Raw genomic sequence first — 27,048 nt, forward strand, 5'->3', positions numbered from 1 at the left:
ACTAACATAGGACAGACTGCAGTTCGATCCCCCAGACTGCAGTTCGACCCCCCAGATGTCCCATATGGTCCCCTAAGGCAGGAGTGATTTCAGAGTGGATAGCCAGGAGTAACCCCTGAGCACAACCAGGTGTGGCCCAAAAACCAAAAAAAAAAAAAAATCCTATTCATATTAGTGCTACACAACTCAAATACCTTGGAATCAACTCAAATAAGAAAGTGAAGAACCTATACAAAAAAAAAATTACACAACCTTGCTTTAAGAAGCAAGGAATTGGCGACACATACCCTGCTCATGGATTGGCAGAATCAACATAATTAAAATGGCAATACTTCCCAATGCATTGTAAAGATTTAATGCAATTCCTCTCAGAATACCCATAACATTTTCAAAGAAGTGGATCCAACACTCCTGAAATTTATTTGGAGCAATAAACAACCACAAATAACTAGATCAACCCCTAGGAAAAAGAGGATAGGTGGCATCACTTTCCCTAACTTTAAATTGTATTACAAAGCAGTAATCATTAAAACAGCATAGTATTGAAATAAAGACAGACCTTCAGATCAATGAAATAGACTTGAGTATTTAGAGAATGTTCCCCAGACATACAATCAATTAATCTTTGATAAAGTGGTAAGAAATGCAAAATGGAGAAAGGAAAGTCTTTTTAAAAGTGATGTTAGGACAACTAGCCAGCTTCATCCACAAAAGTGAATTCAGACTTCCATGCACAAAGGTCAAACCCAAATGAATTAAAGAACTTGATATCAGACCCTAACCATAAGGTATATAGAACATGTTGGTAAAACACTCCATGACTTTGAGACTAAAGGCTTCTTCAAGAATGAAACATCACTCTTCAAACAAGTGGAATTGGAGATAAACAGATGGGACAATATTAAGCGAGAAACTTCTGCACCTAAAAGGAAATAGTGACTAGAATACAAAGGCCAGCCACAAAATGAAAAAAAGTATTCACCCAATTCACATCAGATAAGGTACTAATATCTAAGATATACAAGCTACTGACCTAACTTAAGAAAAAATAACATCTAACCGCACAAAATATGGGGAGAAGAAATGAACAGATGCTTCTTCCAAGAAGAAATACAAATGGCCAGAAGACACAGGAAAAATGCTCCACATAACTAGTCATTATGGAGATGCAAATTAAATGAACAATGAGACCACAGGGAATGGCACACATCACAGAGTAAGAACAATCAGTGCTGGTGGGAATGTAGAGAGAAAGGAACTCTCATTTTTCTCTGGGTAGAAATGTCATCTAGTCTATCTTTTATGGAAAATGATATGGCTATTCCTCAAAAAACTGGAAATTGAGCTCCCATATGATTCAGCTATACCACTTCTTGGGATATATCATAGGAACACAAAAATAAAATACAGAAATGCCTTCCATACATCTATATTCATTGCAGTGCTATTTACAATAGCCAGAATCTGGAAACAACCAAAATGCCCTTCAACAGATGAATAGCTAAAGAAATCTGATACATATACAAAATGGAATATTATGCAGCTATCAGTAGAGATGAAGTCATTAAATTTTCCTATACATAGATGCACATGAAAACTATTAAGCTGAGTGACATAAGTCAGAGAGAGATATAGACAGAATAGTCTCACTCATTTATGGATTTAGAAAAATGAAAGACATTATTGTAATAATACACAAAGATAGAGATTGGGGCTATAAGAACCAGCTCATGATATGAAACTTACCACAGAGAGTGGTGAGTTCAGTTAGAGAAATAACTAAACTTACAAACATCATAAAAATGTTAATGAGTGAGAGCATTAGACATAGTTTTAAATGAGAAAATAGAGCTATGTTTCCTCAAAACCTTATGTGAATAGACAAAAAAAACCATTTAGAAGTAAAATTAGCTATGTCAGTACCTGATGGCCAACTACTACAGTCACTTTTTTATATTTCAATGTAATTTTCAATCTAATTTTTGGATCTAATAGCATATAAAATATAAATATTTAGCATATAGACTCTGGTCATGCCATTGTTTTCATTCTTTTTCCCTTCAGTATCACACAGAATTGGAAGTCAAGGAACCCATGGCCTCATTCAGGAGCGAGTGACTCATGGTTGGGTTCACACTGTCACTTTTTTTTTTACTGATCTTTTTTTGTCTCTCTTGAAGATAGAGTTTAGCAGCAGTTTAAAACTGGAAGGCTACTACAGGCTACTTTTTCTTTAGCTTTCTTCTTCTCTTTTGCTATGATTCCTAACCTAAATGTGCTTGCTACCTGTGACACTAAATTGACAAGAATGAAACATTGTTATCTGGAGAGATATTACCTGAACCAATGAAACAACTGGGGAGGAAATGGGAGGGAGATATGCAACAAGAAAGTGGATCAAACAAGAGATAGAGTAATGGATCTTTTTTTTTACTCTAGAGTAATATCTTTTATTCTATTTTATTTTTATTTTATTTTATTTTATTTATTTACTTTTATTTATTTATTATATTATATTATTTATTTTTATTTTTATTTATTTATTTATTTTGGTTTTTGGGCCACACCCGGTGGTGCTCAGGGGTTACTCCTGGCTATCTACTCAGAAATAGCTCCAGGCAGGGGACCATATGGGACACCTGGATTCAAACTTTAGGTCCTGGATCACTGTTTGCAAGGAAAACACCTCTGTGCTATCTCTCTGGTCCCATATCTTTTATTTTTTTAAGGGGTAAATATTAGCAAAAATAAAAGATTAAATTAGAGGGCGGGACTCCAGAACATAAAAACCAGCTAAGCTTTGCAGAAGCCGGGTCCCCTGTTTGTGACATCAGGTTGGGAAAATCCACGAAACTACACCTGCCCAGTGGGGCCCGACTGTAAAAAACTGTGAGTGCTGCCTCTGTGTATCTGTCTACTGTCCTCTTGCGTGAGCCTCTTGGGAGTGAGCCAATAAGAGGCTCCAGAAAACTCACTCTCCCAGAGGCAATTTTCAGGGCAGGACTCCAGAACATAAAAACTGGCTAAGCTTTGCAGAAGCCGGGTCCCCTATTTGTGACATCAGGCTGGAAATATCCACGAAACTACGCCTGCCCAGTGAGGCCCGATTGTGAAAAACTGTGAGTGCTGCCTCTGTGTATCTGTCTATTGTCCTCTTGCATGAACCTCTTGGGAGTGGGCCAAAAAGAGGCTCCAGCAGAGCACTTAGCTTCACTTTGCTACGTGGCTGTGCGCTCTTTCTAAGAAAAAAACACCATTGCAACAAGAAGAAAAAATCACACTAAGAACTGTGCTGGATCACAGAAGCAAGCATTTCTCTATGGACTGTTTTTTCTGTTGCATGATAGGGCCTAAAATTTGATCCAGTGTGAGGCTTCATCCATGGAGAACTCCCCTCCCTTAGAGGCAAGTCGGCCCATCCAGAAAGTGTGGAGCCAGAGGAGAGTGGTGCCTGCATCATATAGCCAATGAATTCCACCACAACATGTAGAACAACCCACAATACAAGTGTGACAATGAGGAAACAACGCAGGCCAGCATCAGACATAGAGAATGAAGATGACAATTCTGAGAACCAGATAATGACCAACCAACTAATCAACCTCTCAGATAAGGACTTTAGACTAGAAATATGGAAGATGCTCAAAGAACTCCAAGAAACCATGGATAGAGTTGGACAGAACACTAATAAGAACCAAGAAAATATGAAGACAGAAATCACAAAATTCCAAACTGAAATAACATGTCAAATAACAGGTCTGAAAAAGTCAGTAAACGAAGTGAATGACAAAATGGATAAGCTCTGGGACAAGGTAATAGAAGCTGAGAATAGACTTGGTGCTGTGGAAGATGAGATACATAACAATTCCATACAGCAGGAGAGATTGGGAAAAAAAACTTAAAGCAAATGAACAAACAATGGAAAAATTAGTCAAAGAATGGGAACAGATGAAGATAGAAGTCTATGATAGGATCAACAGAAACAACTTAAGAATCATTGGAGTCCCAGAGACCCAGGAAGAAAATTTCCAGGAAGAATCAATGGTCAAGAACATCATTAAAGAGAAACTTCCAGAGCTAAAGAATATATGTGATCAAATCCTGCATGCTCGAAGAGTACCAACCAAAAGAGACCCAAGAAAAACCACCCCAAGACACATCCTAGTCACAATGACAAATCCCACAGATAGAGACAGAATTCTGAAAACAGCAAGATCAAAAGGGGAAATTACATTCAAGCAAGCATCCTTGAGATTTACAGCAGATCTGTCACCAGAAAAACTCAATGCCAGAAAGCAGTGGTGGGACATTGTGACAAGACTGAATGAAATGAATGCTTCACCTAGAATACTGTACCCAGCAAAACTCACTTTCCAGTTTGACGGAAGAATACATGCTTTCACAGACAAAAACCAGCTCAGAAACTTTACAGACACAAAACCAGTCTTAAGAGAAAAACTGAAAGACCTTATTTAAGACAGGACTAACTAAAAGATACACCAAATTTCGATATAAAGATGGCAATAAATCCCAGGACAATTCTTTCTCTCAACGTCAATTGACTAAATGCACTAGTCAAGAGACACAGAGTGGCTAAATGGATCAAAAAACTTAATCCAACCTTCTGCTGCCTACAAGAAACGCACCTGAATAGCCAGAACAAACATAGACCCAAAATAAAAGGCTGGAGAAAAATTATCCAAGCAAACAACACCCATAAAAAAGCTGGAGTGGTCATACTATATCAGATAATGCAAACTTTATACTCAGGAATGTTGTAAGAGACAAAGATGGACATTTTCTATTAATCAAGGGGTATGTAGCGCAGGAAGAAATAACTCTCATAAACATATATGCACCGAATGAGGGGCCAGCAAACAATTTAATACAACTGTTGACAAATCTGAAAAATAATATCAATAACAACACAATACTTGTGGGGGACCTCAACATGGCTTTATCAACACTGGATAGGTCAACCAGACTGAAACTCAACAAGAATATAGTAGACCTGAGGAAAGAAAAGGAAGAAAGAGGCCTAGTGGATATATATAGGACACTCCATCCTGAAAAACCTGGGTACACATTCTTCTCCAATGTACATGGGACATTCTCCAGGATAGACTACATGCTGGCACATAAAACATACCTCCATAATATCAAGAGGATAGAAATTTTGCAGACTACCTTCGCTGACCACAAGGCTCTGATATTATTTGTGAATTCCAAAGGGACTCAGAAGAAAAACTGTAACACCAGGAAGTTAAACAGCCTCATACTCAATAACCAGTGGGTCCGAGATGAAATCAAGGAGGAAATCAAAAGGTTCCTGGAAACAAATGACAATAAAGACACAAACTATCAGAACTTATGGGACACAGCAAAAGCAGTACTGAGAGGAAAATTTATAGCTTTGCAAGCACACATCAGAAAGGAAATAGAGCTTACTGGAGTAACTTAATGACATAGCTAATAGAACAAGAAAGTGCTCAACAAAAGGACCCAAAAATAGGGAGACAGAAGGAAATAACAAAGCTGAGAGCAGAAATCAATGAAGCAGAAACCCAAACAACAATCTGAAAGATCAGCAAAAGCAGAAGTTGGGTCTTTGAAAAAATATTGATAGACCACTGGCCAACATAACAAAGAAAGAGAAAGAGAGAAACTTGATAACTCATATTAGGAATGAAAAAGGAGAGATCACTACTGATATGACAGAGATTCAAAGGGTAATCAGAAACTACTTTGAGAAACTCTACGCCACTAAATATGAGAACCTGGAAGAAATGGATAAATTCTTGGACTCTTATAATCTTCCACAGTTGAAGGAAGAGGATGTAGCATATCTAAACACCCCCATCACCATTGATCAAATTAAGATGGTAATCAAATGTCTGCCGAAAAACAAAAGCCCAGGCCCAGATGGATTCACTAATGAATTCTTTCAAACTTTCCAAGAGGAACTACTACCAATTCTGGCAAGACTCTTTCATGAAATTGAACAAACGGAAACACTTCCAAATAGCTTTTATGAAGCCAACATCACAATGATACCTAAACTAGACAGAGATACTATGAAAAAAGAAAATTACAGACCAATATCGCTGATGAATGAAGATGCAAAGATCCTCAACAAAATCCTGGCAAATAGGATTCAATGCCTCATTAAGAAGATCATCCACTATGATCAAGTAGGTTTCATCCCAGGAATGCAAGGATGGTTTAACATCCATAAATCTATCAATGTAATACACAACATAAACAACAATAAAAATTAAAACCACATGATCATATCAATAGATGCAGAGAAAGCATTTACAAGGTCCAACACCCATTCTTGATCAAAACTCTCAGCAAGATGGGAATGGAAGAAACCTTTCTCAATATAGTTAAGGCCATCTACCATAAGCCAGTGGCAAACATTATCCTCAATGTAGAAAAACTAAAAGCCTTCCCTCTAAATTCTGGCACAAGACAAGGCTGTCCTCTCTCACCACTCCTATTCAACATAGCACTGGAAGTACTTGCTATAGCGATTAGGCAAGAAAAAGATAACAAGGGAATCCAGATAGGAAAGGAAGAAGTCAAGCTCTCACTGTTTGCAGATGACATGATACTCTACTTAGAAAACCCTAAAGACTCTACCAAAAAGCTTCTGACTCATATAGCAAGGTGGCAGGCTACAAAATTAACACACAAAAATCAATGGCCTTTCTATACACCAATAGTAATAAGGAAGAAAATGACATTAAGAAAACAACCCTGGGCCCAGAGAGATAGCGCAGCGGCGTTTGCCTTGCAAGCAGCCGATCCAGGACCAAAGGTGGTTGGTTTGAATCCCGGTGTCCCATATGGTCCTCCGTGCCTGCCAGGAGCTATTTCTGAGCAGACAGCCAGGAGTAACCTCTGAGCAACGCCAGGTGTGGCCCAAAAACCAAAAAAGAAATAAAAAAAAAGAAAACAACCCCATTCATAATAGTGCCACACAAACTCAAATATCTTGGAATCAACTTGACTAAAAATGTGAAGGACCTATACAAAGAAAACTATATAACTCTGCTCCAAGAAATAAGAGAGTACACGCGGAAATGGAAACGCATATTCTGCTCATGGATTGGCAGGATTAACATCATCAAAATGGCAATACTCCCGAAGGCATTATACACATTTAATGCTATCCCTCTAAAGATACCCATGTCATTCTTCAAAGAAGTGGATCAGGCACTTTTGAAATTCGTTTGGAACAATAAACACCCTAGAATAGCTAAAGCAATCATTGGGAAAAAGAATATGGGAGGAATAACTTTCCCCAACTTTAAACTTTACTACAAAGCAATAGTTATCAAAACAGCATGGTATTGGAATAAGGACAGGCCCTCAGATCAGTGGAATAGGCTTGAATACTCAGAAAATGTTCCCCAGACATACAATCACCTAATTTTTGATAAAGGAGCAGGAAATCCTAAGTGGAGCAGGGAAAGCCTCTTCAACAAGTGGCGTTGGCACTATTGGCTAGCCACTTGCAAAAAATTGAACTTAGACCCCCAGCTAACATCATGTACGAAGGTAAAATCCAAATGAATTAAAGACCTCGATATCAGACCCAAAACCATAAGATATATTGAACAACACATAGGCAATACACTCCAGGACATTGGGACTACGGCATCTTCAAGGAGGAAACAGCACTGTCCAAGCAAGTTAAAGCAGAGATTAACAGATGGGAATATATTAAGCTGAGAAGCTTCTGCACCTCAAAGGAAATAGTGCCCAGGATACAAGAGTCACCCACTAAGTGGGAGAAACTATTCGCCCAATACCCATCAGATAAGGGGCTAATCTCCAAAATATACAGGGCACTGACAGAACTTTACAAGAAAAAAACATCTAATCCCATCAAAAAATGTGGAGAAGAAATGAACAGACACTTTGACAAAGAAGAAATACAAATGGCCAAAAGACACATGAAAAAATGCTCCACATCACTAATCATCAGGGAGATGCAAATCAAAACAATGAAGAGATACCACCTCACACCCCAGAGAATGGCACACATCACAAAGAATGAGAATAAACAGTGTTGGCGGGGATGTGGAGAGAAAGGAACTCTTATCCACTGCTGGTGGGAATGCCGTCTAGTTCAACCTTTATGGAAAGCAATATGGAGATTCCTCCAAAAACTGGAAATCGAGCCCCCATACGATCCAGCTATACCATTCCTAGGAATATACCCTAGGAACATAAAAATACAATACAAAAACCCCTTCCTTACACCTATATTCATTGCAGCACTATTTACCATAGCAAGACTTTGGAAACAACCAAGATGCCCTTCAACATACGAATGGCTAAAGAATCTGTGTTACATATACACAATGGAATATTATGCAGCTGTCAGGAGAGATGAAGTCATGAAATTTTCCTATACATGGATGTACACGGAATCTATTATGCTGAGTGAAATAAGTCAGAGAGAGAGAGAAACGCAGAATGGTCTCACTCATCTATGGGTTTTACGAAAAAGGAAAGACATTCTCGCAATAATAATTTTCAGACAGAAAAGAGTAAGGAGCTGGAAGTTCGAGCTCACCTCAGGAAGCTCACCACAATTAATGATGAGTGTAGTTAGAGAAATAACTACATTTTGAACTGTCCTAATAATGAGAATGTATGAGGGAAATGGAGAGCCTGTTTAGAGTACAGGCGGGGGTCAGGTGGGGAGGAGGGAGACTTGGGACATTGGTGATGGGAATGTTGCACTGGTGATGGGGGGTGTTCTTTACATGACTGAAACCCAAACACAATCATATATGTAATCAAGGTGTTTAAATAAAAATAAATAAATATATAAACTCAAAATGAACTAAAAAAAAGATTAAAGTAATCATCCTGGGGCCAGAAAGATAGCACAGCTCTAGGGTGTTTTCCTTGCATGCAGGACTCCACGACGATCATCCCAGCAACCCATATGGTCCCCCCATGCCTGCCAGGAGCGATTTCTGAGCAGAGAGCCAGGAGTAAAACTGAGCACTGCCGGTGTGGCCCCAAAAGAAAACAGAACCTTGGTAGAGGGAAGTAGATAGGGGCTAGTACTGGAGCACTGTTGGTCTGAAACCTATCATTAATAACTTTGTAATTTTGTAGTTAATGGCGAATCAATTTAAATGAATGAATGGTCATTCTATTTCTGCTACCTGACATCTGTGAGACTACTGATGAGGTTGCTCAGGAAACCATAAATCTTGGGCAGTCTCTAAGAGTTTATCTTATTCTCTGTTACTACAAGGAACCCTGTTGTATTTAGTAGAATGGTGACAATCTGATTGGTACTAGAAATATTATTATTAAATTGTGCTGTTATTACTAAAAAATCAAGATAGTATGATCCTGTAGTGAAAAATTCAAGACTCTAAAAATTATTAAAATTTACATAGACCTAGAACTTTTGGGAAAATATATTGCATGCCTTACAATGAAACAAAAAAACTCTTCTGAAGTTTTGGTAGGTCTATAGAATAAAGGCATCTAGATATTAATATTTATATATACATATGTATAGATATACATTGGATTAGGTATTAGTTTAAAGTGTTATGTTATGTATACAGTATCAATCTAAGTTGGTTTTCCTAGAAGATAATCAGATGGGGAGATTTCTATGTTTGATTGGTTGATTATTTTCTTTTTTTTAAACTTGTGTAAAGTACCAAGGAATAAATTATGGTATTTTTTTAAAAAATACTTTAAAAGATGTTCATAGAAATGGGTTGAGAGGCACTTTCTCACTTTCTGCTACAGAATAAAGGTCATTCAATAGTCTCATGTCTACAAAAGCAAAATACTCACTGTGAAATGAAATACTAATGTCTAATATCAAATATTGCCTCAACTAAAAGGGTTTTCCCTAAACGATCATATTCTGCTTCTACAGGAAAAATCAAGATACTTTCTATTACCAGAACTCAAAGGAAAGGACCAATGAATAGTGATTATGTCAGAGCAATATCTGAATATTAGATAGCTATACATTTTTGTACTCAAAACTTTTTAATACTCTGAATTTCTCCTACTCATAGGAAGCAAAGTAGAAGTATGAGATAAAAGCTTATTCCTTTTTGGTAGTGCAGAAGGAGGGTGCTTAGAGTAGGTGCTTTGTGGCAAGTCTCAATGAGTCAGGGTTGCAATATGTGGAACAAGCACAAAAATATAGGCATAAGGGTGAGTGGTGGTTTTCCTGGGATTTGCCAAAGGAGGGAAACTAAGTCCAGGGATAGAGAAGTAATCTTTAGGTTTAATTGTCTCATGTTTGCCCCTTATCCATGAAAGCTGAGTGATAAATCTTTATATTTTAGGCTTGTCAGACTTCTGCCCTCTGGCCTCCTTTTGTGAGTACAAATTACCAGAACTTCAGTTGCTTTCTGCAGCAATCAGTCTCTACTCAATACCCCAAGACCAGTCAAATTCTTCTTTTCTGTAAAGCATTGTAGACTAACCAGAGGGCCCCCAGGGCTCACTGTACCAAGCTTGGGGGTGGGGAACTCTGGCTTAAATGATGCATGACTAGGAAATAAAATACAGTATATCAAGTAGTTGTCCTCACTTATCATATCCAAATCGTGACAGTTACAAGAAAAAATACTGAAAATCTAGTAACACAATATACTTGACTTAAATATTACATCATCTTTCAGTAAAAGTATACACATTTTTGTGATGTATGGCATGTATCTTAGTTAAGTGAGTTATTTGCCCTTGGGTTTTGAGCTGTGATATGCCATGGTTGAAAAATGAAATTTAATAATAAGAATCTTACCATACCCAAAGTATCTAACACCTTTATTCATTTTGTATGGATAATTATTATATATGTCTTTATGTTCCAGAGAAAAATATCATTCATCATCTACAATTCTGAAGTTACTTATACAATTATTTTAGTAAATTTTAGAGATTCTGAATTACATACACTTGTTATATAATTTCTAATTTAACTCAAACACAGGTGGTTGTGAAATAGTGTTTTGTTTTATCAGTAGCAGGACTAAAGATTAAATGATGACATAAATAAATGCCATAGGTACGATGGAGGCACATGGGCACATAGTGATAGTGGATGGATAGCAGTAACTATGTTTCTATATCAATTTCATATATTTTCACTAAACACCATATTAACCAAGGTATTAAAGTTTAAAATTAATAAAATTAATTTTTCAGTGATATGTCAAATGTCACCACTACAACTGTCTCTATAGATGCTACCACATCATTCAAATACTAATATGAATCTTTATACTTTTTTTAAACTCTTAGATTTTTATTTCATGATGAAGTAGAGGGCTCTTCTATAGAGATAACATAAAAGTATCTGAGATACTGTTAGTAGACTTCTGTGAACTGAATTAGGTTCTCTCCAAATAAATTATTTTTTTTGAAAGTCTGACACTCAAAGTGGCTGTTTTGAGAGATCACATCTCTAAACTGGTAACTAGAATTAGATGAGGCAATGAGGCCATGGTATTGCTATGATAAGTTTAATGCTTTTATGAGAAGAGGTATCAAAGAGCTCTCTTCTTTCTCACTCCACTTAAATAATAAAGAAAAAGTCACATGATTAAAGAGCTGTCTACAAAACATTCACAGAAAGAATTCTCACTAGAAAGTAATTTTTGGGTCAGAGCAATAGGACAGCACATGTGGCAATTGCCTTGCATATGGTCAACCTGGATTTAACCCCTGGCATTTTATATGATCCCTAGAGCTAGCCAGGAGTAAGTTCTGAGAACAGAGACTAATAACTGCCTGATGTGGCCCAAGAACAAGTGCAAGAAGAAAGTAACATTTTCTACCTTGATCTAGGGTTTTCAAAATATTTAGGATTTTCTAATGTTTAAGTCACCCAGTATGTGCTATTTTGTTTTAGTAGTCATGCAAATTAATAACTATATTCAATTAGTTTCCTGAAAAATAACAGAATCTCTTATGGAAACTAACTTAAGATGTACTTAAAATGCTATGTCATAACTTGTCAAAATTTGTGGGACACAGCAAAAGCAGTAATTAGGGGGAAACTCATAGCAATACAGGCCTATGTCAAGAAACAGGAAAATGAAAAAATCAACAGTTTAAAGGATTACCTCAAGGAACTGGAAAAACAGCAGCAGAGAAATCCAACCACAACCAGAAGTCAAGAAATAATAAAAACCAGAGCAGAAATAAACAACATAGAAACTAAGAAAACAATAGAAAAAAATCAATGAGACCAGGAGTTGGTTTTTCGAAAAAATAAACAAGATAGACAAACCACTGGCAAAACTCACCAAAAAAAAGAGGGAAAACACCCAAATCAGTAGGATCACAAATGAAAGGGGAGAGATTACAGCAGAACCCAAGAAATACATCATATCATGAGATCATATTATGAACAACTATACTCAGCTAGGCTAGAGAACCCAGTATAAATAGACAGATTCCTGGAAATATACCATCTTCCAAGACTGGAAAAGGAAGGACTAGAAAGCCTAAACAGGCCAATCGCCTCAGAGGAAATTGAAGATGTAATTACGAAACTCCCTAAGAACAAAAGTCCAGGCCCAGATGGATTTACAGGTGAATTCTATCAAACATTCTGAGAAGACTTACTACTACTGTTCCATAGGCTCTTCCAAACCATCCTCGCCAACTCCTTTTATGAGGCTAACATCACACTCATTTCCAAAGACGGCAAAGACACCACCAAGTAAAAAAAAAAATACAGACCAATCTCACTAATGAACATAGATACAAAGATACTCAACAAAATCTTAGCCAACCAAATTCAGCACTTCATCAAAAAGATCATACATCATGACCAAGTGGGTTTTATACCAGGAATGCAAGGTTTGTTCAACATATGCAAATCAATCAACATTATACATCATACCAATAACAAAAAAGACAAAAATCACATGATCATATCAATCAATGCAGAGAAGGCGTTTGACAAAATTCAACACCCTTTCATGTTGAAGACACTCAGCAAAATAGGGTTAGAAGGAATCTTCCGCAAGATAGTTACAGCTATCTCTGAAAAGCCCACAAACAACATTATACTTAATGGTGAGAAACTAGAAGTATTTCCACTAAGGTCAGGAACTAGGCAAGGCTGTCCACTCTCTCCACTCTTACTCAATATAACCTTAGATGTCCTAGCAATAGCAATCCGACAAGAGAAGGGAATCAAAGGAATCCAAATTGGGAAAGAGGAACTCAAACTATTTCTTTTTTGCAGACAATATGATGATATACATCGAAAACCCTAAAGAGTCCACAGTAAAACTCCTAGAAACAATTAACCAATACAGTAAAGTGGCTGGATACAAAGTCAATACACAAAAGACAGTAGCGTTTCTATATACAAACAACGATGTCGAGGAGAGAGAGATTAAAAATATGATTCCATTTAAAATAGTATCAAAAAATATCAGGTACCTAGGAATCAACCTTACTAGGGAAGTGAAGGACTTATACCAGGGAAACTTCAAAACACTCCAGACAGAAATTGAAGAGAATCTAAAGAAATGGAAGAACATCCCATGCTCAAGGATAAGTAGAATTTAAGTAGTCAAAATGACTATCCTACCCAAACTACTATATAGATTTAATGCAATCCCTAGCTATATTCAGACATCATTTTTAAAGAATTAGAACATTCAATCACAAAATTCATCTGGAACCATAAAAGACCCAGGATAGTCAAATACATACTAAATACAAGAAGCTGGGTGGCATCTCCTTACCTAACCTGAAACTATACTATAAAGCCATAGGGAGTGATCAAAACAGCATGGTACTGGAACAGAGACAGGACCTCAGACCAGTGGGTCAGAACAGAATTCCCAGACATAAACCCCCAGATATACAGTCAACTAACATTTGACAAAAGAGGCAAGAACTTGAAATGGAACAAAGAAAGTCTATTCGACAAATGGTGTTGGTACAACTGGAAAACCACAAATACAAAAGTGAAAATTGACCATTACCTCACTCCTTATACAAAACTCAACTCAAAATGGATCAAAGACCTTGAAATCAGATCTGAATCTATAAAGTTTATTGAGAATAAAATAGGCAGAACACTCAAAGACCTATATATCAAAAAGGTCTTCGAGGATGGAGCACCAATGGCAAGAACTTTAGACTCAAACATAAACAAATGGGACTACATCAAACTAAAAAGCTTCTGCATGGCAAAAGAAACCTTACTTAACACAAATACAGTTAACAGAATGGGAAAAAATCTTTACACCCAACACATAAGATAAAGGTCTGATATCTAGAACATACAAAGCACTCAGAAAGCTGAGCCCCCAAATCCAAATAAAGCCATAAAAATGAGGAGATGAAATGAATAGACACTTCTCTGAGGAAGACAGAACAATGGCCAACAAACACATGAAAACATGCTCACCTTCACTCATCATCAGGGAGATCCAAATCAAGACAACAATGAGATACCACCTTACACCAGTGAGGATGGCTCACATAAAAAATAATGGGAACAATCTCTGTTGGTGGGGATGCAGTATGAAAGGCACTCTCATCCACTGCTGGTGGGAATGCTCCCTAGTCCAACACCTATGGAGAACAGTCTGGAGAGTGCTCCAAGAACTCAGAATTGAGCTGCCATTTGACCCAGCAATTGCTCTCCTAGGTATCTATCCCCAAGTTGGAAGGACATTCATTCCAAAGTACTTGTGCACCCCACTATTTATTGCAGCACTCAGTATAATAGCCAAGTCTTGGAACCAACCTCAATGTCCAACAACAGATGAATGGATCATTAAGATGTGGTATCCATACACAATGGAGTACTACATACAATCACAGACGCAGCAATGTGGATGGACCTAGAACATATTATATTAAACGAAGTAAGTCAGAAGATGAAAGATAAACACAGAATGTTAGCACTATTTGAAGCACCTAGAATATACACCTTATATACAACTAATACTGAACAATCAAATATACTCGGGAGCAGTGCCCAAAATACATGAAAGAGGAACAACACAAACTTTTCACTACACTTTATACCACAAAGAAACCAGCAACAGCAGAAACAGCAGCATAGAGAGAACAGGTATGTAATCAGCCTTCTACTACAAAGGCCCATAATAATCCCTTAGGGATCTTATACAGGATCTCAGGTAAAGAATACCATGGGAAATCACTGACTCCAATAAAAACATCTCATAACAATATGTTTTAATGCCTTAATCTTACTATATTTAAAATAACCTCTCAGCTTTTCTGTCCACAGGCATTTTTGGATACAAAGAGTGGACAATCTAAGATGGCATCTCAGGGCTCAGTCACAGAGGATACCATACACAGCTTGCACTACAAGAATGTTCCGAGAAAACTCCTTAACATACACTTTATCTCTAGGTTATACCTTCTTTTAGGATTTGAAGCACGTGACCAGTCAGACCACCGAAGTAGCAATTGTGACCTATAGACTGATTCTACAGGCCCTACTCATCGAACACATTCAAGCAAACTAGCAGTCCCTTCCCCTTTTCTCCTCTCTTCTCACTACTTTCTTTTTTTCTTTTTTCTTTCTTCTTCTATTTTTCTTTTTAATGTATTTTCTCTTTTCTTCTTTTCTGCCCCTTCCATTTACTTTCCCCTTTCCCACCTTTGGAAACCCGACTATCCCTTCACCCCTCAATCCCATCCAGACCTCCCACCTTATTAAAACCCTTCACCCTCAGCTCTTAATCCATTAGGCATCAAGACTGACCTCCTACCCCAACGAACCAGTACCCGAACCTAAGCGAAGGGACACCCAGTCAAACCCACACCTTATCCCCGGCAAGAAAAGGCAACCAACTCCCCTGCTGACTCATGCTGTGTGGCTCTCCCTACCAACTCTCCCTAACGTGGACTATTACTTGAAACCGAACTTAGCTCTAAAAGTATCTCCAGTGCAAGAACTCTTCCAAGACCTCCCTGCAACAAATCTTTTGCCAATTTCAAGAAGGTCAGGGTGTGTGATGGAAAGGAGCCCTGGAACCCACACACCACAAGAAAATCTCAAAAGACAATGGGGAAACCTGTACTTCCATCATAAGTATAAGACCTGTATTACACCACCTCTTTACCTGCTTTTCCCCAAAAGTAAGGTAGTCTCTTGCATCACTTTGTTACTTTAATTACTTTGTTATTTCATTTTTTTAAATGTTTGTCCTACATATACATATGTGATAACATATATTTTTATTCCTATTTTTATCTTTTTTGGGTGTGTGACCTGTTTCTGTTTTCTTCTCTTTCCACCCCCAAAAGCACCAACAATATAATGTAGCACCATTTCTCCTGCAAAGACACACTAAAAAGGGGGGAAATCTTACATATAAAAAACGAGCTCTTATCTACTAGAGATAAGAACTCAGACTTGTTTACAATACAGGGATATCTCCACCTTGAAAATATGTCACATGGACCCAACTTAGACCCCAGGTGATTAGACACCATTCGTCCAGCCTTGAACCCTGGATCCCAGACAGACACGACACAGTTCTTCACAACAGCTACAGGAAACAAATTCCATCCGGGACATCCTTAATACTGCTGGGCCACCAACAAATGCCAGCTCTAATATGATATCCTGACAACGAGGAAAATGGGAACAACTTGACCTAACAGCAGGTTGTCCTACCTCACCAGCTAACGATAAGACAAAATCAGAAGACTTGTCATCCTTTGGTCTGTCCAAAAGCCAAGATCACGATTTACAGACGACTGGCTGCTAAAACCATGACCGGACTGAATGTATCCTGAGACCAATAAAAAAGCCCTAGTCTAGGGTTTGAGGAATGGCCTGCACAACAACCATGATCCCCAGTTCCAAAGGTCGGGCTGAGACAATTGCAACGGAATGGTCTTCTGGAAACACACTGAAAGACGCTATCCTAAGTTCCATTCTAGGATCAGCGCAAAGACCAAGACCACAAAGCACAGAAGACGCATTAAAATGACACTGAGGGAACAGAACTTCTAGAACCACAAAGAAAGACTTCACCATAAGTTTCACTCCTGGACCTGTGCAGATACTGAGATCTCTAGATACAGAGGTCTGATTTTATCACCCAGGACAGAGCAGAAGTCTTCCAAACACCATGAAAGCACCAAGGGGAGAATAAATGAACCTGAACGGAGTCTATAGTTAATCCCATGACAATATATTCCAAGGGTGGAGAAACCCTGTATCTCTTAGGCCAAGTGAATTCCTTTCCAAATAACCCCCATATTTACTGTGCCTGTACAGGAGGGAAAAACAGGCAAAAAGCACAAAACATTTTTTATTTTTATATATTATTTATTTATTTATATTTTTATTTAACTATCTACTTTTTGTCGATTTCTTTGTTTTGGTGTGGTTATTGAAGTTGTTGTCTCCATTTATATTTGTATTTCTTTTCTTTCTTTATGTGCTCTGCCATGTTTTTTTATCTCAAGACCATGGCTTTTTTGTGATATGTATCTTTACTGTTGGAGTGCTCACTGGATATTTTACTTGACACCTCTTTTTGTACTGTTGGGATGTTTCACCTTCTTTATCCTCTTCATCTCTCAAACCAATGATGAGATCCTCTAGAAGGATTCCACCCATTTTTGGCGTATTTGATTTTTACCCCAGTTTATCACTTTTCTCTTCTTCAAACAAAACCACATAACTGGAACTATCTAGTACTGCCTCCCAGTTAGAGGAGGAAACAAGGGAGGTGCCAAGACCAAACAGGTGTAAGACTACTAAGTATTAAGCTAGGTACACAGGGGATCACATATTCTAGCAGCCCCAGGGGTGAGGGAGGAGCGCATGGGAGGTGTAGGGAGGACAAATCGGTGATGGAAATCCCCCTGATTTTATGTAAATATGTACCTAAAATATTATTGTCAACAATATGTAAGCCACTATGATCAAAATAAAAATTATATTAAAAATGCTATGTCTTTTAAAATATTTGTAACAAAAATTTTTTACCACAATTTGTATTAAATATTTTTCTTCTTATCAGTTCAGAATAATTACAAAAATCATGGCTAAATAAAAGTTCAAGTTATTATAACCTATTTCCTTCCACATAACTTTCACTCGTTAGGTAGAAAATTCTCTACATAAGATATCACATCTTAATTTTTTCTTAAGGTAGACTATTGAGGAATTATAAAAGTTCTGCAAAGGTTAGTGGTAAATTTAGTACAATGTTTTGCGCAGTATTTTTAGTATTATATTGCTGTTACTATAAGAGGCAACTACTGTAAACTAAGAAACCTGCATATCATTTTTCCAACATGGAGCGCATAATGTAATGAGACAAGCCATGAAGAGCTCCCAAGATTAAATGCAACCATTCCAATAACTTGCAGCATACTTTATATCTCAGATTTTTTCATGATGTTCTTCAATTAGATTATTTTATTTTTTACTTTGTTTCTTCAACTCTTGAGAGAGGGGTTGGGTGCACACTCTCTAGTGTTGATTATTGGATTCTGTCCACAGAGATCACTTTTGATGATGCCTGAAGGGCCATATGTGGTACCTGATTTCAAACCCTAGTTTACTGTGAGCAAGGCAACATCCCTATAAATCACACTATATTTTCCAGTACCATTTTCTCAAGTGTGATAGTAATAATCTTCCTCTATCTCAACTACTACCTTTACTCCCAAATCTTTTGACTATCTTTATGCCTGCATCTCAACTTCTTAAACAGATTTTCCTGTGAGTTGCTTTTCTTTTATAAAGTACAACCCTTCCATTAACCCATGCTGCTTTACTAAATCTGTGTTTTCTGCTTGATCTATAATAAATTTTATCCTTGAAAATAAATTTCAGGTTGGTACTTGCCTATAGACTTCTAACAGTGTGACAAAAGAAAGCCAATCTGAGGAATAAAGCTTAACTAATATTATCTTAGAATATTTTACAAGTGAGCATCTAGCAGTTGAATCCTCTTATAGGTCTGAAATATTATCTCTGAAACCTCTCATAGGTCTTAAATAGTAGTTACATTTTCCAGTTGAAATTCTTGCTAGTGTAGAACTGATTAGAAAATGCATCAGTATCTCTAGACTTGTATTGGGCATAGCAAAGATCTGGAATTCTTCTCTATTCTTTGAGGAAAGAGAGGACTCTTTATGCACTGGCTGTGACCAATCAAGTTTTGCTTGATGCCAAAAAATTAAACACAGTAAGGCCAGACCCTGTCAGCAACAAGTTGATTGCTTTAAATAAGGGAGATTTCCTGAATGTTTAAATTGGAAACTTCGACTTTGATTAAAGCAAAGAGAAGTACCAGAATGGCTTCCTAACTATTTAGTTCCTAAAATTCCTGTGAGGTCTGGAGATGACAAATTCAATTCTGATGTGCTGTGTTTTACACTCTGCAGGCTGTAGTAAAAGGGAAAACTAATCAAGCTTGGGTTTCCCATGGGTTGATCTTTAAGATGTTTTCCTATTTAAAGCCATGGAAATAAGTTAAAATCCACAGACACAGGATGGAGTTTATACAAGGCAAAAATCTATGTGACCATGTTTTTGCACAGTGTGCATATTTTGACTTTTCATTATTTTGGTTTGCTTAATCTTTGCTCTGTTTAAAATTGTATTTCTATCACATTTTTCTTATAAATTTGGTCCAAAATGTATGTATACTATATATCATAAAATTATCTGTATTATCAGGCAGAGTATACTATTTGAAATAAAACAGTAATAAAAAATTAAAAATGATGATGATTTGATAATTGTAAGTATCTCTAAATCTTGGCATGCCAAAAAATCAATTAAAACTTTACTTTTTAGATCCAGTGCATTACCATATATAAATTATGTAAAAATCACTAAATGAGGGGCCAGAGCAGTGACGCAGCAGTAAGGTGTTTGCCTTTAACATGTCTGACCTAGGATGGACTGCAGTTCCATTCCTATGCATCCATATGGTCTCCCAAGGCAGGAGCAATTTCTGAGTGCAATTTCTGAGTGACCCCTGAGCATCACCAGTGTGGCCCAAAATAAAAATATTATTAAATCAAAGTTAAAAATGAAATTAATGGATACACATGTCATCCAAATTAGATGAACATTTACTACAGGTAAACATAAATGGATTTTATGTAAGCCATTGTTTGTAATAAAACCAGTTAAGGTTAAATATGGTATTTTGATTAGAAGACAGTGGCAGAAACTTCCATGAATTCCTTTTACATTTTAAAGTGATCACTGTTTGATATAATGCAAAAATCTATGTGTTTAGATAATCTTAGTGTGTTATATTTGAAATAATGGATAAAGTGGCATCTTAGAAGAAAGTTATAAATGTTTTATGTGTATATTTATAGCCTATTATTTATTCTATTATTCAGCTAAATATTTTTTGGAGACTGGTTTTTGGAAGGTGTTTTTTTTTGAATATCAGAAAAAATAACTATCAGTTATTCAATTTTATTCAAGAGGAAAGTAAAAAATGTGTCATAAATATATAAGAAAATCAGTTAAATATAATCTTTTACTCTAGAACAAGTAACTTTTACTTAAGTAAAATGTATTGCCTTTATTGCCATCACAATGCTTCAGTTAAATGTGTATTTTGGCAAGAAGTCTAGTATTTATTTTTTGAAGTTACATTTACATAGTGGTTTGATTCTCATTTCAAGTAAATAGACTAAATTTGTGTTCAGTTGTAACACCCATGCCTTTTCTGCTGTGTCTGTGTGAGGTAATAGGGTAGATATATTAGACAATGCATAATAATTCATACACTTAAAAACACATCTTTGGTGTTCTTCACTTTTATATGTCAATTTGGAGAAAGTGTCAAAATTGAATTTACTAGGAACTATAAGTGTGAAAATGGCAGAATAAGCTGTTGTCAAACTTTGTATAGACAGCACCGATTTAATAAAAATATGTGTTGTTCTCTACTACACCTTAAGAAATTCAAATTTTACTTGTTTTGTTTAAGCAAACCACTAACACTTTAAAATTTTATCTTGGGTGAGGGAGATATTACAGAAATTAAGGTACTTCACTTGTATGCAGCCAACTCCAGTTTGATTCCTTGTATATTTTATGGCTCCCCAGAGTATCACCAGTAATGAACTTGAGTACTATTAAGATGGAGCAATAGCGAAGCAATAGGGTGTTTGCCTTGCACGTGGCTGACCCAGGTCGGACCTGGGGTCAATCCCCAGCGTCCCATATGGTCCAGGAGTGATTTCTGAGCACATAGCCAGAAGTAATTCCTGAGTGTCACCGGGTATGGCCCAAAAAAGATAAACAAACAAATAAATAAAAAAGAATGGACCAACCCCTACCTGCCAAATAAAATTTCAACATAATTTCACTAGTAATACACAGAAGATAAAAAATTTGAAGTAGATTTGTTCGTTCATATATAACTTTTGTAGATAAGCTGAAAGGTTTGAAATAAATTTTATCTTAAAGGTATTTAATGGACGTCAGTTCAGGAAGCATATACCTGATTTCAAGGAGGTACTTCCTGAACTGATGTCCATTTCCAAACACAACTATTTTTTCATGATTGCTTGACATTTATCACTAAACCCATATAGTGCAAGATGGATAGCACTTTAAAGCAAGAAAGTTCTTATAAAAAGTCAATACTCTTTGGCCAAAGCGATAGTGCAGTGATAGGGTGTTTGCCTTGCATGGGGCTGACCTAGGACATACTGAATTGATCCCCAGCGTCCCATATGGTCCCCCAAGTCAGGAGCTATTTTTGATCGCATAGCCAGAAGTCCTGAACATCACAGGGTGTGGCCCAAAAACAAGAACAAAAAAAATTATGTCAAAACTCTTTTGGAAGATGTTTTAATTTTATTAAAAAGATCAATCAATTGTTATATATAACAAGACACAAGACACTATAGAGTTGCTTGCATAGCCATTTAACGTTTTTCTTTAAAATGTAAGAGCTTTTAAACTAAATTAAATTTCAGTAATAGAAAAAAAACGACAGTTTGACAAACCTTTCCACTATAGTTAAGTTTAAACTTGGTTCTTGTGGTTTTTAAGGAATTTGTACTTGTGTTAGAAGGGAAGTTAAGGACATATTTATGTAAATACCAAATTAGCTGTTGCAAAACAAATGAACTCTATCTTTTCAAAATGAGGATGTTTGAATGCACAATTATAGATCTGGTTAGTTTTGAACTTTGGAAGTCCAGGGAGAATTGCATTAGATGTTCTACTTCAGCCCAGCTACACAAGGAACCATAGTTGCTGATGAGTAGTTTGACTTTACCACCATAATATAAATGTTAGTTTAAAGTTCCTTATTTTCTTTATGGGCATATTCATTTTCATTGATAGGAATGGCTGTATTTCACAATGAGAACTTAGTGTTAGAATTGTTTTTGGTATTGAATAGTGAAAATATTATCTAATTGAAAATATGTTTATGACAATCATATTAGGTTAACATTAACTTGAAGAAAAACTTAATTGAATATTATTGTCAATTACTTGTTAATTTAAAGATTTATTCAGATCAAAGTACTCTACAAGAGTTTAACTGGTTATCTTATGTTATTTCAAAGAGTGGCCTCAAGCTTTATTTTTACTATTTAAAGCTTAAGCAATATAAAATAATGACACAAGATTATTATTAATTTATTATTTAACTCAGAAATACAACACTTTTATGGTTTCACTGTTGCATCCATTGCTGTATTTCTGTATTTGCTTCATTGCTGCTAAATAAAATATCCTCCTTCCACTTGAATTAGTCAATTGTGGCAGGGTGATATGAGAATGTGGCAGTTTAAACTGAAAATATCTTGTGTAAACAAAACAAAACAAAACACTGTAATCAAACACTTATTATGAAGAAAAAAACATAAAATATATAACCAATTTAAAAGTTTTTTGCTTTAATTTATAAATCAATTTTTGTTTTGTGTTCACACCTAGATTTACTCAGAACTTACCCATGGCTCTGTGCTCAGTGGTCACTTTTAGTGATCAGTGCTGTGTGCAATGCAATAACTAAGTCCTGTTACTATATCTCTGACCATAAAATCATATTTTAAATGTATTGTGTTAAAACATATTATTAGGGCCTGGAGAGATAGCACAGCAGCATTTGCCTTGCAAACAGCCGAACCAGGACCAAAGGTGGTTGGTTCGAATCCTGGTGTCCCATATGGTCCGCCATGCCTGCCAGGAGCTATTTCTGAGCAGACAGCCAGGAGTAACCCCTGAGCATCGCCGGGTGTGGCCCAAAAACCAAAAACAAAACAAAACAAAAACAAAAACAAACAACCCCCAAAAAACCATATTATTAAAGCAAATTTGTTTCCGTTTTTGGGACTAGATTTTTGTTTCCTTTTGTGGTAACTAGAAAATTAAAGATTATGCATATAGCTTATGTTAGATTTCTATTAGATAGAGGTAAAGATAAAACCATATATATATAATTTGCATTCCATTTCTCTTAGTAGTATTGTGTATCATTATTTTTATACATACTATTTTTGCTGCTTCTCCCTTAATAAATCTTTGGAAAAATAAATTTAGAACAAAATCATCTGAACTCCAAAGTGAGATAAACCCAGAATTAATGGAGAAGAAGCACTAGTATAGAAACTTAATTTTGAAGTGTTTCTTTAAATATTCGCAGATATAATGTGCCTAGGTTAGCCAGATTAAGTTTGGGAAGAAGAAACTTCTGTGTTATTTGATGCTTGTGTGATACTTGCCAGAATACCAGAGTTTCTGTCAATCAATGGCACATGCAAAATATATCAAGTCTATTACTTGACATAGGGGTTTCTCTATCATTACTGACTCACTCAAGTCTGCCAGAGAATTTTTTTTATGAAGGTATATACTGCCCCCAAATAAGTGTCTCTTGATTGATTGCTACAGCTGACCTAGACACTCAAAGATCTACGTAATAACTACGTAATAACCCTTCTATCATATATTAACCACAAAAACACAAGTCCAAATAACAGCAAAGGTCCTGTTGAAACCCACAAAACCTCAGAAAACCTTAGACTGAGATGATTTTCCTTCTTTCTGCAATTCTATGACATCCCTTGGCCTCTCTGCAGGATTGGGAATCTTATTTGTATTCCCTGAAAATAGAATACATAGAGAAACCTTTCAATGCAAAGTTTAACCATTATCCAAATAGCTTCTCACTTTTATTTGCATTTTTCTATTTTTAATTTTTTTATTTAAAGAAAATGCATCACAGAGTTGACTTAACAGATCAAAAATACATGTGTTTCAAGAGAAGGGAAAGCAAAGTTATTGAAGAAAATAGAAAGAAAAATTAAGAAATAAAATGCAAGAGAAGTAAAAATGAAAGAAGCAAAAGTTCAGTAGCAAGTATATTTATGAAAATTATTGTATCTCCAATAATAAAGTCATTAATACAATAGCAGAAGGTTTACTAAACACTTTTTTAAGATAAGAGATTTAAAAAAGTGCAATAAAAATGGTATGCATGTGGCAGTTGTTGTTTGCATAGGCACAACAAAATATGCGGAAAAGAGAATGGAAAGACAGACCTTTGGCTTAAAAACAGGGAGAACTTATCCGTGAAGTATCCTGGCAGACGACCAACTCCAGGCTCCAGACATACTAAGTTCTCTAAGCCGAAAGCCTTCCTCTATGGTCCCAGTGAAAGCTCTTAACAATCAGGCTGTTGCTGTCCGCTTTCTGTAGTTAAAGACCTTGGTTTCTGTACAGATCCTATGTCAAAATCAGGGTGATGCAGAACATCTTCTGGTTTCATCTCACCGTTAGGTGGCAATGCATAGAACCCAGCCCTGAAAGCAGGTTGTTGATACCAGTCATCAGGGTGTCACATGAACCCACTATGGAGTAAGTTGATGCCAGATCAGCAGTAGGGCCTTCCCTGGTCGAAGTCTGATTCCTGGTGCTGGTGTAGAAAACCATGCTGTTTCCATAGATAGGGTCTAAAATTCAGAGGTGAATAGTCAAGGCCCGATCTTCTGAAGTCTAATCCAAGTCATTATGACAAGTGTTCAGGGTGTAAGGCCCTGTGCAATATAATATTTATGAGTTCCTATATGGATTTGATAAGAACTTCTTTCTATATGTGATTTCCCCATTTTAATGTGCCTATGCAAACAGGAAAAATGCCACATGGTGCTACTGGTGCGTAAGGGAGTAAAAATAAGTTAAATTCTGATAACCTGCTTCTAACATAATCTCAGACCACTAAAGAAGCTTATATACTAGAATAACTTACTGAATAGATTAAAAATGGGTAAAATTACTACTTTATAAGAAAATAGACAATAAGGGTTATACATATTAAGGAAACACATATAAAATATTCAAAGGAGATATTCATGTCCTTTTTAAGTCTTTTGAAATAGTCTGGGATGAGGTTAAAATCTGGAGCACAGATTCAGCCTGTGATTTGGTCTTGTAAAGTCTAAAAATGGCTGCCAGCAGTCACATATCAAAAAAATGTCTTAGAGCTGAGAGCTTCTCAGAAACCGAATCTGACAGCTAGCAACAGTCCACAGTGAAGGGAGATGGGGGGAAAGGGGCCACCAAGAGCAAATCAGCAGCAGCAACAGCAGCAGCGGTAGCTTCTCCTTGGACTGAGAATTTTTCTTTTTACTTTGGGAGCTGATTGGCAGCTGGCTTGAGTTGAGGGAATGTTCTGCTTCGTGAGAAGTTAAGAACTGAGGATAAAACAAATTAAACGGGGAAATACTAGACGGGGGCAGTGAGAAAGTGAAGGGCTAGAGAAGAATTTGTAAGGTGGTAAGTGAAGGGGGAAAGGAGAGGTTATATATAACAGGGGAAAGGACAGTATACAACATAGACAGACATTATGCATATTACAGATGGACATTAGATAGACATTGAAGTGGCCAATACATACACTCATGTACACACATAAACAGACACTGACAATCAATCTGTGGGTTACAGTTAAAAAGCTGACCCAGGGGAAATGGAACAGAATGCTTAAATACAAAGCTGGCAAATCAGATATAAAGGTGTTACATTTTCTTTTCTTTACTTTTTGGTTTTTGGTTCACACCCGGCAGTGCTCAGGGGTTACTCCTGGCTCTACTCTTAGAAATCACTCCTGGCAGACTCAGGAGATGCCGGGATTCGAACCACCATCCTTCTGCGTCTAAGGCAAACATCCTATTACTGTGCTATCTCTCAGGCCCTGGTTTTCCATTCTCTAGGTCAACAATCATGTCTGGTGATGGTGAACTTTACTGAAGAAAGACTTTTTGGGTTAGATTGTTTATAGAGCATTCTTATAAACAATCATAATTTTCAAGTCTAGAAAACTAAGTCAAATGGTAATGAACACTGTAAGAGGAGTCCATACTATGAAATATTGTCTAGAGGGTCTTGAGCATCCAGTTTCCTTTTTCTAAAAGCAATATAAAATCATGATCATTATGGTATAATAGTAAACTACCTACAATTGAAAACAGACTACAATAACATATTCAATCAATGAGCTCTTTAACAGGAGTTCATGGCATGCAGTTGCATATTCCATTGCTATCTGTGGATATAAACATTAGATTATATTAGCAGGCATAATCAAGGAGAAAATAAATAATTAGAATTTTTGTCATAGCATTACCATAATGAGTCATGTCTTCTGAGTCTAATATAGTATAAGCATTACAATGTAGAACTGGGTGACCGACATATTTCTCAAGTACCACTGTGGACAAAAAGATCAAGGAGTTATTATAGACATAGTATAATTAAGATATTAAAACTACTTATAGCGAGTAATGTAGTGAGAGAGCATGGCTTCCAAACACAGTCTACACCCATTCCTGTGGATGAAAGCATTGGAATATTATTATAGACATCTATAAAGAGCAGTTGATTGACACATTGGCTCAATATAAACAGCTGTATCTGTTCTTGATGGAAGAGTTTAATCCATTAACATTAAAAGAAATTATTGACAGAATGGGCTGTTTTGCAATTATATTGTGTAGGCTTGC

The sequence above is a fragment of the Suncus etruscus genome, chromosome 15 (genome assembly GCF_024139225.1).
Source record: "Suncus etruscus isolate mSunEtr1 chromosome 15, mSunEtr1.pri.cur, whole genome shotgun sequence".
Taxonomy (NCBI): Eukaryota; Metazoa; Chordata; class Mammalia; order Eulipotyphla; family Soricidae; genus Suncus; species Suncus etruscus.